The sequence below is a fragment of the Pavona decussata genome, unplaced genomic scaffold, assembly GCF_977016875.1.
Source record: "Pavona decussata unplaced genomic scaffold, jaPavDecu1.1 SCAFFOLD_184, whole genome shotgun sequence".
Taxonomy (NCBI): Eukaryota; Metazoa; Cnidaria; class Anthozoa; order Scleractinia; family Agariciidae; genus Pavona; species Pavona decussata.
Genome location: NW_028145593.1, coordinates 455506 through 469402, shown reverse-complemented (window position 1 = coordinate 469402; position 13897 = coordinate 455506). Strand labels below are relative to the sequence as shown.

Sequence of the window (13897 nt, the reverse complement as noted above, 5' to 3'; positions counted from 1 at the left end):
ATACTCTACACAAACACGAAATTATGCAAAATTGGTTTTAGAGTTGACGAATTATGCACTTTCTGCGAAACTGAGCGAGAAACACTATATCACCTACTTTATCAATGCACTTATGCTAGGCAGTTTTGGAACGAGTTTGAATTGTATTGGCACCGCTTGTCAAATCAGGTGGTTCACCTGACTTTGGAAAATGTCTTATTCGGAATACTTTCAACACCATGCCCTTCACATATGCTGCTTAATTACTTTATTATCATTGGAAAACTGTTTTTGTGGGACTGTAGAAGAACACAAATACATCCTAAAATACAAGGTTTTCAGAACACGATAGCTATCAAATATAATATTGAAAGAAAAATAAGTAAGAAAAAGTTTTATGAAAAGAAATGGATATTCAAATGAGAAGAATTTGATAACTACGTGAAAAGTCTTTAAAGCTGATTCGCCTAATCTACTATTCTTTTTTTTTTTTTTTATCTGATGTTGCTCGGTTTAATTGGTTTAATTGGTTTATTTAGTTAAATTATTTGAATTATTATTATTATTTGAATTATTTGATTTGCTTAAAAATAGAAATGGGGTAACTGTGCAAAATGTATCAATTGTTATTATTTTAACCTATATATAATATTGTCAATGAAATTGTAACTGCTCTGTAAATGATAAATTTCAATAAATATTATATAAAAAAAAAAAAAAAAAAAATTATTACCATGGGTAGTCCTTTTTACCATGGCGTGCTTAATTAGGTGACCTTGTTGACGCCTTTGTACTGTCTCTGGTATATACCAAAACAGTGCAATACTTTTGTTAGAAATTTATTATGTTGTACAAAAAATGCTATAAAATTGGCTGTTTATATAACAGACTTTGCCAAGAAAACAAAAGAAGGCAAAAATACAAACTTAATAATTCAAACACAAAGATGAAAATATTTACCAAGCACTGGTAGTTTTCCACACTCTTTAGAATAGGGTATTGGACAAAATACTGTCTCATAATTTTGTCAGTTTGGTTCATTTGTTCTCTTTAGTACAAACTAATATGGTTTAAATTGTAGATATTATCTTGACTTGTCCCAGAAGATAACTTTCATGCATAATATTCACTGCAAGTCTGCACAAAAGCGCAGTCAAAGCATTATTTACAAGTGATGTTTAAAAAAATTGCTCAATAATAGTATTATAATATTAGTTAATAACACAGACCAAATAGGATTGCCACAATACCTTCTTGACTCACAGTAATCAGTGACGGTTACATTAGAGAATTTTGCAAGTTGGAGTGTCAGCAGGTCCACATCAGCTGGAAAGTTGCCTGCAAATTTCTTCTGACCTGTACTTTCACATATCATGTGATTGTTTCAATATATAGAGATGAATTTTTCATGTCAATGTCACAATCAGTTTAATTACAATTGCTCATTTTATACAGATCGAAAATCTCGCCTTACTGTGTATTCTACAGTCGGCATACAAGTCTTTCAGAAATGTGTTGGGTGCTTTGTACGAAGAGACCATTCGAAAAACTCGAGGCAGTTGATTGTCAATATTATACCACAAGCAATTATTATTATTATTATTTTGAATAAAATGGAGTATCTATGCAATTTTATTTTACCAAAGCATGACACTTATAGGAAGTAGACGTAATGACCACTAGACAAACAAAGCACTACAATGAGCTATTAACAAAACATACACACCACCACTTCGCGCCACTTACTTTCATTGTACGCATTCACGAAATCAGTTCATTTCCGATCCGTTATCTTGGCCTAATCGTTTCACTTAGTCCCTCGCTTTACCCTGGAAAAGTAAACATCGAGGCAGCAGCATTGTATGGCAGTCCTTGCGTTTGAGTTTCCCTCGAAGCAGCTGTCGAAGTTGTCGAGAGGATATGTCTTTAGTATTTCGGTGCGATGTACAAAAAGACGATTTGTCTGAAGAAATTACCCCCTTTTGACGTATTTCAGAACCATAAATGTTCAAACAACCACCATTAGGTTTCTTTCGGGTGCCCACAATACGTGTGCGTTGTAAAGACGGCCCTTGAGCCACTAAAATAAAAAGAAGTGGCTTCTTTCAGCGAGATCGAACATTCGAAAGCAGGCCATGTTGTTGTGCGCGTATGACGTCATATTCCTGTCGGTGCAACTAGATCCAGCTTTCTATGTAGTTCACGGCCATTTGTCGTTTGAGTAATGGCGGCACAGCGAAGCTGAACTTCGTGTTTAAAATAACTGGTCTTCCCGTTGGAATTTCGATGTAAAATTTGGCGTGGTAAGTATTTATCACTTCTACTTTCCAAAGCTGAAGAAAAAAAGGGATGCAAAATTTTGATCGTAGTGGCACTTTAAAGGGAAAACGTTAGACGCCAATTAGGCGTGTCACGGTATTGCCTGAGCTTTGATAGCATTTCATAGCATAGCCATTCTTTTGCAACTGAAAATGCTGTCCACGTCGGTATTGAAATTCGCCTAGAAAGCTATTCACAACTGCTGGATTCCAAAATGCAGCACTGTATATTAAAGAAGAAGATCTTTTAATTTCCTTTATTCATGGGCTGACTGCACCACAGGCGAATCATTGTGGTTGAATCATAGTCATGTAATCTTGTTTGGGAATCCGCGATCTTCCCACTAGTACTCTAAACGACTCTCGTTTTGCAAAAGATTTCATCCGCCCAAATCCACCCATATTTAAGAAAAGTAAAAGTCTTCGGCATGCCAAGGAGAGAGATAAGTCCAAAAACTACCGCCAAAATAAAATGAAATATGCATAGCAGTATTATTTATTATCAAAAGATGAGCTATGGTTTGGTACGACTTTGGCGATTTTTATTTCAAAAACCACTTCTTGTTCTACATTTTTAAAAGCACCAGTGCGCGTTTTACCAACAAAAATGTAATTTAAAATAATGTATAATTTACATGGCCCCAGAATCCTGTAAATTTACAATTGTTCGTCAATAGCCAATCATTTATAAATGAGGTCATCAGCAGCCAATGGCAGATCGACATGTTAACCTGTCTTTGAAAAAGCCCCCACCCTATGAAATCATCACCAACCAATAGCAAAGCGACATTTCAGCATTTTCCACACCCTGATCTTTTAAACCTTTGTGCTCCTTTCCTTCAAGGACATTGTCTTTTGGGATATCGGAGGATCAACTTGATTTAAGGTAAGTTATGAAGTAGGTTCTAAATTTAAACTGCGCTGAAGCTCAGAATGACGATATCTTATCTTTCGCTAAATTTGTAGCTGTCAATTGATACCTAAGATTTCAACAGTGCCACAATTACTCTATGTTGCTGGATTGTTGTATTGAGAAGTGGTTAATGATTAGTTAGGAAGGCTAAAATTATGTTGTCTTTGAATCAGCATTTCAGTTGTGTTAGAGAGCTGCAGTATCGTATGAAGTTGCATTTGCAATATATTATATATTTTATCTTTTTCATCCAAAAAAATCTCCAACTCTTCTCAATTCGTGGTCGTGCGCGTACCTTGATCTCTCCGTGATCGAAGCCGGTCCAGCTGTGGGCTTGCGCGCGCGTTGCTCGCTTACTCGCCTGCGGACTCTTGCGTGTAAGTCACTGAGGCTCGTGTGAGCTTCGTTTTCTCACTCAATAGTTGGAGAGATCCCAAACCAGAGAAAATTTTGAGCTAGCAAAACTTAAAACAATTATTTATTTTGCCTTTTTTTCCACCTTTTAGATTAGATTAGATTAGATTAGATTAGCTTGTTCCATTTTTTTCCCTTTAATCTTGTTTGGTTGATCTACGTTTCTGCCTCGTCTGAGTACAAAGATAACTCGTATACTTCCATTGTCCAGTGTCCCCAAATTAAATGGCGAATTTAAGGTCTTTTAAATGCTGGAGCTCTATTATTCTTTTTATTTTCTTTTTCAGCTCTTTTTGTTCCTGCATCACATAAATTATCCAATTCGTAATGAATGTTCTTTCGGAGCAGAAAATATAATTTTAATGGATTTTCCTCTTGTTCTTGGTAGTTGCTTTTTCGCTTTAAGGCATCAAAGAATCTTAAGTTGTTGACATAAATTAGCTATATACAAAAGAAAAAAACTCAAAATCAAGGTCAGCAATGAGAAATAATCGAGCGAGAAAAAAAAAAAGAAAACTAAAATGAAGCAGTCTTAAGTGTTAATGCCAAGAAGAAAATACTTACAGAGTGCCATGTAAAGGGCGGAACGTCATAACTATTTAGAACAAAAATATATATTTTCTAATAATTTTTATCTTGAGAAAGTTGTGTTCATGCATCTGATTACAACTGCACAATTTTACAAATGAGAAATATTGTATTATGAAAACCACAATTTGTAACTCCATTGAATATTCATAATTTTTTTTTAAATAGAAAACCAAACACCATCAAATTTTGTGACTTTTCTTTATTAATTATTCATTAAATTTATGACCAATCAATAGGTAGTATTTGAGTCACATGTACACCTCTGTAAACTCCAATACAAATCAACTGTCTGAAAGCACGGGGAGGGATTGAATAGGTAGCAGGGAAAGGCTGGGTTTGATGAATTATTAAACAGTTGAATGCACTTTTGATACAAACTCCTGCTCAACTAATTAGTATTCAACAACTTTTGATACAGATCTCTACTGATTAAAACGCAAAACGAAAAAATATATTATTTTCCCCTGTACATTTTCCAAATGGAGGTAAATGCCGCAAACAAGTAGTTAGAGCGTCTTAGGAGGGTACCGTTCCACAGCCAGAAGTTTAAACTCTTTGCGGACATGTGCTCGAGTGGGGCTGACAAGTCCCCGACAGCAGTTCTCTCAAGTCTTTTCCCTTCAACTATTTCCAAATGCGTCTTTTTGTTCATTCTTGTGTTCTGCCTGGCAGTAAAAACATTTGCCGCCCATATTGTATTTCGTATTTTTAGGTACTACAGTATTTCAGACGGTATAGCAATTTCTTCAGCTTAAGTTTTTGGAAAACGAAACGACCTGTTGCCATACTCACGGTTTACCAGTGACTGAAATTTATAAATTATAAATTGTTCTACTATTGTCCTGTGCTGTCTCTCCTGTGGGACCAATGATATTTTGACATGTATGTCCAATGACCGAATCGCATGAAAATACGTACTTTGCATTCAGTTTGCTGTTTCTTTTCACAAGCACGATAAAATATTCGCGTAAGATCTGTTTGGGCTTTACACTGGCTTGCCTTCGGCTCGTCATTGTAAAAGCCCATACAGATCTCCCGCTCATATTCTATCTGGTACTTAAAGTTATTTGTTTGTTTATAGTAACAATTTGGTACAGTATAATAATTGATGGCGCATGTGAATTGACGTTCCTATGACAACAAGATTTTGAAGCATTTCGATTGGAACAAATGACAAAGTTTAAGTTTGTTACTCTTGTCTATTGGTTTTGAGAAATTTGGAACAATTTGGGTCGACTTCCGTGATTAAGGACTTATAAAGAAATCAGCGATGGCGGCTGTGAACAACAAATGACGTGATTTTCACTGCACCCCGTTCGCCATTTCCCGCTCCACGTTTAAGGATGTAAGAAAAGCCTAGGTTGAACTGAATAGGGTTAGATCCCCCGAAACATGAATTTTTGGAGATTACAAAATATTAAAAGCTTTTAAAGACCATTGTTACAACAGTTATTCCAAAAACTTTTCACTGACCTTAAATTGTTTCCTCCCTTGGCACATGGCAAAATATTTAAAAGAGGAGAATATTTAGCTTATGTAGGGAAGCTTCTCTCTGTCGCCAATTAAATATTTGAAATATAGACTTTCTGAAGTGCTATTTTGGCAATTATATGTGGCCTTTGATCAGCACTTTAATTTAAACCCTCTTGAGATGTGAATAAAAAAGTAACCGGGTTTTAAAATAATATTCATTCGCCTAACATTTGTCATCCAGCTCAGATTTACTCCTTAAGTGTCCAATAAATTACCTAACAGCTAGGGTTAAACAAACTCGTGTTGAAAATAGTTTGCTTTCTTGGTTCATGTTGCTCGATGATCTGGCAAATTTGGCTTCAATTTTTGTCGCGACATCTTACCAAATTGAGAAGGTCGATATATCTGATCAATCTTTGCCCTGTTTTAGAAATAGAAAACAGCCCAAATGAAATAATGAATTGTAAATACCTTATCGATGCCACGAACAGAGTCGTCGGAGAAATTGCGTCTTGGCTTTTGATCAGTCATTCTGGCAAAAGTACACTCTTATTTGAAAGATGGCAATTTGACTATTATTGCGTACTCGGCTGAATTTCGAATTTCGTTGACAGTGACTTCGTGAACTGTGGATTATAGCGGATTATAGATGAATAAGCAAAGTTCAGCGTAAAAGACAGCGACTGACGAATCGAATACCAACCGTAACGACAAGGTGTTTAGAAGTTTTAATCGTCTCGGTGCACCTTGCGGAAGAGGAGATAGTGTTTTTTTTTCTTGAGCAAGCGGTTTCTTGAAAATCCTACAGTTAACCTGACTAGGTCCGGCAACGGGCAGAATTTTCCTATCTCTTACCACGGTCACAGTAACAACACGGTAACCAGAATGCGCGGGAAATCTTGAAGTGAAATCATGTTATTCCGATCCGGCGCGACTTATTGTTGGAGTTTTCTTCTCGAAGTGAACATTTTTGCTCACTAAACGTTGTAAAACGAACGAAAAACTCAGCAATGGAATAAAAGGAATTTTTTTTTTCTCCAAAGAGGCGGGTATTTGTATAATATCCTTGACAAATCTTTGCCGGTTTGCTGTTTTTCAGTTCTTCTGGCAGTATTGACACGTCATTTAACTTAAGATTAATAATATTGCTAACTGGAAAACAGTTTTTTTAAGCTCTGTTTTACGGTCCATGTTCATTATTTCCCTTGGAGTTTTATTTTCTAATCAACTCCCATTTTACTTCATTTTAAAAAAATTGATTTTTAGCTAAAATAGTCAAACAAATGCCGCGCAACTCTAGCAAGTTCTTCTTGCGCACATTTCTCTAAGTTGAGCATTGGTTTGTGACAATCTTGACAGAGTACAAACACAAATACTTAAAATAATTAACAGTTATTCACCGAAGTGGAGGTGAATAGTGATGGATATTTACCTCACCGCTTCGCGGCTCGGTAAATATCCATCACTTTCACCGACAGTAAGGTGAATAATTGTTTTAGTATATACTACACGAGCTGAATAAAAAGTGGACCAAAAATTACTTTATTTTTATGACAATATACCGACAAATGGCGGGGAATTTTAAAATCTCGCGCGCCACGCGGTAAGCGATTTCTTATTGTAGAAAGTTCCGTCTCGCTTTCTTGCAGACAAATAACACTTCTGGAGGTACTTGTTCAGTTGCTCACCTGTTCTTTCCTCGATTGTTGTGTGTAATGGGTCCTGTTATTGAAACTATACTGCAAAACATTAGATGTTTCATTGTTTACATTATAATTATATTTTTATTTTTCGCCTTAGAATATGATGTTTGAAAGATTAAATAACTTACCATGTAATGCCGTCAAACCAAAATTTGTTGCCTTTTTTTAATTTTTCGTAATAGCCGTCTCTTTTTTCAAAATATTTCCCATTTAAGTGACCGTGGCGAAACAGAAAGCCATCTTGTTTCTCTTGCTCGGAGGTGAATAGTACTTGTCTAATCACCTCCAAGCTAGCCAATCAGCGCGCGCGAAAAGCACTATTCACCTGTGTGGTATATACTAATAAGATATAAAGGTAGAGGGTGTGACTATTTTCACTGAAATTCTTTTTCAACAACTTTCGTTGAAAGCGAATGTAAAATATGTAAAGTGTGCTTTCATTTTCATCAAAACAAGCCTTAGGCAGAACACTTATTCGCTTGATTTTGCGAGTTTTTCAAAGATAGTTGTTCAGTTTATTTCTTTACTTCTTGCTAGAAATATCACAGTTTTTTCTTTCCATTTATTACTCCGGGGTATGTTTGAAGTGATCAAGTAAAATTCTATTTTCCGAAGTTATATATCAAGGTTACTTTTAGTGAAGAAAAACTGCTAAGAAATCTCACGTCACGAATGCTATTATTCCAGTCATTTCAAACTGCTCGACCAATCTTAGATGGTTTTTGTTTCAAAGTTATCAGACAACTTCAGATTTTTAAATCTTTTACAATCGTAAAATTTCCAGCGAGAAAAACTCTTCTAATTGTAGTTTGATCTGCTTTCCTTTACTGATTACTCGAATTTAAATTAGTAGAAAAGAGGCAAATCGCCATTTTTTTTCTCTTGTGCTGATAAATGATTCATAGCCTCTTAGCAGGGCATCATCATGAGACTTGTGATTGGTGTTATCTTGATGCTAGTGGCGTTAAGTCTGGCACAATGTGAGTTTGTATGGTTGCTCGTTATGTCTTGAGCACCCTTTGTCCTAAAGGCCGACCCAACCCAATTCATTTAATTGTAAATGTTGCTTCATTGAGATGGCTGAACGAGTTAAACTCTTCATTTCCTGTGGAATAGCCACACTTTAGAAGATCATGCTTAGACTCATAAGTTAGAAACACCTGTAGAACATCCTAAAAAGCATGAATAAAAGATAATGTGGAAGAGATTTGAATCATGTAGACTGTTGATTTAATCAGTTGCTTAATAACCAGCACCCTTAAGAATTATTGATAGTATCAATAGAACTATCATTCGTCGGTGTGGACTTATTTTAACAGATTCAAGGCATGACGTTGAGAGAACATAACGACGCAATAATATTATAATTTATTATTGCTTTTAGAATGTGTTGATAAAAACAGGAAATGCCGCAAATGGGCCAAAAAGGGAAAATGCGATTCAAAGAAGGTGGCAAAACTTTGCCCCAAAAGCTGTGGAAAGTGCGATGAGTTGGGTGAGTATTGCCTTTAGAAGACTATGCCATTTTAACGCTTTATGAATGACAATAAACAAAAACAGAATCAGGGAGCTCACTGAGCTTACTGGGAAAAAACGGAAAAACGGAAAGGAGTGTTGAATGAAAAGTCTCAAATAATCAAATTTGTTTCAACAATTTTCAACAAGTCTTTTTTAAAGGTTTTTCCATATTTACAAACAGTGGACACGTTTCATTCAAAAATATTGTTTAAGTGTTGAACCAAAAGTTCAATGCGTTCAGACATGCAATGGCCTGAAAACCCAAAAGTGGCAGAAGTGCGAACTGTTTTGAGGATGACGAACACAGGGACCCTTCAAAACTTCCAGGTATAAATGGGTTTACTAACGGCTAAGCAGTTTTGTGTTTCGCAACGAATATTAAACGATACTATCGCTGGCTTATTTTTACTTTTCTTCTCTAATTTTTTCAAGCATGCAAAGACAAAACGCCCAAATGCCCAAAGCTGGTTAAAAGACGAATATGTGACACGGACCATAAAAAGTGCCTTAAGAGCTGTGGAAAGTGTGGAGGTGAGAAGACAAGGCGCGGATAAGGGTTTGAAAATTTCTCTAGTTGCTTTAAAGTTCTGATGGGGATGCAGGTTTCGAATATGTTGGTGTAGTATAAGGTCATGTTAATATTTGAAACTACAAGCATAGGCCATGTCTATTCGGTAGTTGTTATTTTATGAATGAAAATAAAAGGAATTTCAATTTTTGTCCATCAAATAATTGCTCAAACGGGTGTCTTTGCCCTTTGGGAGTTAAAGAAAATGGGTGGATTAGACTAGGAAGGGGTCCGGAGGGATAGAAAGATTCGGACTTGGCTTTAAACTTTTGTAAGTTTTCCGAAAAAATGCCAGTAATTTTGCTGTGACTTGTTAAAGTTCGCGGCACTTAATGCCTTAATTCTTTACAATCACCTCTTAATGTGATATTCTTGAGAATATTGATATTTTGTCTCTTTTCTCCCATATCGTAAACATAGCGTCATTGCTTGAAGGTTTTCAGAATTTAGGGTTAATAAATTCTGAGGGGTTTTGGAGGCTTTGGTGAAATCAAAGGTGACGAATCCGGCTGTCTAGAAATAATGTTACGATTTCATTGTCAAGAATCGTCGTGATCTGATTTCAAAAGAAACCTTTTTTATAATGTATTATTTTCGCCAAGTTTCTTTGTCCTTTTTCAAAATTCTTGAGGGTAAGGCAACTGGACGCAGCCTAATATTACATAGGGTCAATTGTATAAGTAAGAGAGAACAAATACACGAGTTTATAATTGTAGGAGTAGTAAGAGAAACAAGTTTCCAAAGTGGAAAGTATGCTTGTACACTAATTTCCTCACTCAATGCAAGTGAAAACCGCCCTATTAAACTAAAAGGTAGTTATATTAAAATGAGTCGCCACAAAAAAATGGCAATTCATTTAAGAACGGTAACACCTAGAGGTGGTATAAGGATCTCAGTGAGGTCAACTGATATCCAAAATTTTAATTGTGAACTAAGAAATCGTAGTTCTTTTAGCTTGTAGCTGAGAAACATTAAGAAGACTGTTAACTGAGATGGATAAACTTTGTCGGGGAATAGTGTGAATTTTTCCAGCAAATAGCTTCTCAATGACTGATTGAATTAATGCTTTAAGAGTAAGGTGTTAATGAAGATGGCTTGGAGCTCCATAATAGTTATTTCGAGAAGTCTTGAGGTCGTCAGAATATGATAAGCAGTGTCCGTTAAGTATCGCAAGAGATTGTATTCACTCATAAGATCTTCGGTTGTTACTCAACACTGTCAGCGTTGGTACGCAACACATGAAAAGTAAAAGATCCACCATAGTTAAATAATAGCCTGAATGGCAGAAATTTTACTGATAACGGAGAAATGGCTAGAATTTTAAAATTTTAAAATGAATCAAGCATCCACCTCCTTCCTGCTGACCATTAAGAATTGGTGATTCGCCCGTCTTCTTGGCTTCGAACCAAGGCGTATCCTTGCTCCCTCGTATTTTTTAAAATCATTTCCATCAAAACTGAAATAAGATGTGTGTATTTTATCAGATGTAGATGAGTGCAAAATGGGTACTGACGAATGTCACCCCTTTGCCGATTGCAAGAACACTGACGGTTCCTACACCTGCACCTGCAGGGAAGGCTACACTGGGAATGGTAAATACTGCCAAAAGAGCGGTGAGTTCACTAACATATCCTAAATTGTATATATTCATAGTATAACCTTTTTTTAAGTGGACTGGCCGTTGGGCCACATAAATCTACGTGGCAACTCGCAAATTGGAATTTATTATTTAAAATTTCATTTTTCGCTTGTCGCTTGGTCCATGGCTGAGTATCTGATTTCAAAAGGTGTATGACAGTTATAACGTAAGAATCCTAAAATCACTGACGACTTTAATTGCCGAACTTCGGGCTGCTCTGGGATTTGATCAATTAATTCACCTGCGCTGTGAAGCTTCCTACTACCACTGGCAATTAACGAACACACGCCGATAAAAATAGAAGTCAGTTATGGACTGTGGCTCTAAATAAAGAACTTGTAGAGTGATTTCTTCAACTTATCTTGACCTGCTCCTTCTTACCGTTTAAAATGCACTCTTTTGTTGGAAGAAGCTTTAACGGGGTAAAAGCGATTGGTCTCCATGAATGATTCCAGCTTTTCAACCAAACAAATGCGCTGGATGTATGGGTGTGACAAAATTCAAAAACCTCGTTTTTATCGGGAAAAAATGGAACCACTAAAATGTAGAAATGGCGTGCTCAGCAAAACAGGTAACGTCACTAATTCAGTCCTCGCGTAATAGGAAAATTAAAATGTCTTCACCAATCAGAATTCAGAAATATTACCCCTAAATAATAAAAAGGCAACCAACTTGAACATGTCTTGAAGTGTTATTAAATCTGCCGCCTAATCTTACCTTTTATCCTTTAGACCAAATCAGGCCCATTTGGTGATTTGAGACGAAAAATTTTTCTGGGTGGCATAAACAGCTATACAAACCACATAGAATGCTTTTTAATTTAGTTTTCTTTTTACTAATTACTACAGGTGGATTTACTGGCTCTGGCGAATCCAGTATTCTTGGAAGTGTCAAACAGAAGTACACAGATAAGCTGATGGCTTTTCTAAAACCGGTGCTGAAGCCCAACAGTAAATTAGTGAGATGTTGGCGTGCGGACGAATCTCCGGAGAACTGGCGTGCAAAAAAGTTCCACGAGGACTGCGATGGCAAGGGACCCTACTGTAACAATCGTCAAAGTCGGTGACAACATTTTTGGTGGTTTCACGGACGTTCCCTGGGAAAGTAAGTTCTTAAGGGGGCAATCTCATGAAGATTTTTTATCTTAGTGCAATCTCGTACCCGAACTCCCCCCGCTCTTTGACCAGCGTGATATTAAAGACCAATGTTTAAATAAACCCATTTCAATTAATTTTACTTTTTTAGCCTCTTACCAAGCAAAACGGGGTCCATGAATTTTAAACTCTAGCTAGGACTTGAATGAATTGCACTACCCACTATAAGGAGTTAAAAGTTTGATGAAAGCCTTTTTTCACAATGCAAAGGTCAGTAAAACATGGGTCATCTAAAAAAACCCTTAGTATAAAATCAACAGTCAATTAGTGGTGAATATTGGATACGTTTCTGTTGAAATAGCTAATTTCTTCTTTATAGTTAGACTTAATACTTCACGTCTGTAATCTATCAACTGCAAAATGATAAGAAGTTAATCATGTAAAAAAAAACTATTCAAGAGCCAAACCTCTCGTAGAAACAGGCTTTGGTGGCCAGGTTAAAGTTTGTTCGCAACGTTCGACACCAATTGTTGTGCTGTTGTTGCCGTTTTTCTCTGTAGCATTCCCACATTTTTGCTCGCTAGTTTAAAAACTATAACGCATATCCACTGGATTCCCAAAGGGATTTGACTGACGTCTTACTCTATTTATCCCTTCTTGACGCTTTTCTTTATCCCAGGTCCGTCGCCTTGCAAGTATGCCCTTGACCGGGGGGCCTTCATCTTTTCGCTGTATAGTCTCAAGGGATACAATCGTCCAGGAAAGTTCACAGAAGCTGGATGCCACCAACTGGATCAGACACGTGTTCACCTGGCACAGAGAAAGAGCCAAGGGGACACAAAAAGAAGAAGAAAAGTTCTTAGGGGCAAAAGAAAAAAGAAAGATGACAAAAGAAAGGAGGCAGAAGGTCCCAACTATGCCCCTGGACAGTTTTAAACATTTTAAACCTGATATTCTGTGTTGAAATTCTTGTTAAACAATTTTGTAAACTTTTAAAGCCTTTTTCTCAAAATTTAGAATTTTGCGAAACTGCAAAAACTGTAACATTGATATTTCTGTGGGGATTTGATGGATTTGTCTCAATTTTTCAGTGAAATTAGTGTATATATTGTTGCATACAATGAACTACAATTAGCCAGTTTGGTCTAAATGGCTCTTTAAATCAGAATTTTGAATGTTGAAGTTTGTGTAAGTTTTGGCTTCTTGAGAAATTGACATTGTAAATATCCAATCTAATAGTTCAGTATGGCATTTTTTTAGTTTATTGTATAGTACTGCCCCTAAAAATTATTCCCTAAAAGTTTCATTAAGTTCTGTTGAAAACATCAAGAGTTAGGACTGTTATAGTGGAGGCAGCTTACAGCGGATAAAGCCCCGCCCCTATGGTTACCATAGCAACATAATTGGCATACAAGTACATAAGTAGACTTGTATTGTGGTCTAGATTAAAGGTGCATTGGTTGCATTTTGAGAAAAAGCTTCACAAAAAAGTTCATTTTTTGAGGTATATATTAAAACGGCAAATTATGCAACACAGAAAATTCAGTGCGGCACCCTCGCGGAGCGCGATTAAAAAAATACGTTAGGTGGGTAATTCCCACTAAGACGCGAAATTTTACTATCCGGTTTGACGTTGATAAATTATTTTATGGAAGGCCACTGGGGCAGAAAAGTAAACACAACAGAT

General features: G+C 36.3%; 1 long non-coding RNA gene across 1 annotated transcript; it reads left to right on the top strand.

Annotated features, from left to right (window-relative positions):
* The first annotated feature begins 3147 nt into the window (after positions 1 to 3147).
* On the top strand, positions 3148 to 11070 carry LOC146462799 (uncharacterized). Its single transcript, XR_014857019.1, has 5 exons — positions 3148 to 3183; positions 8297 to 8371; positions 8776 to 8886; positions 9342 to 9440; positions 10962 to 11070. It is a non-coding gene; the product is annotated as an uncharacterized LOC146462799 (long non-coding RNA).
* The last annotated feature ends 2827 nt before the right edge of the window (positions 11071 to 13897 follow it).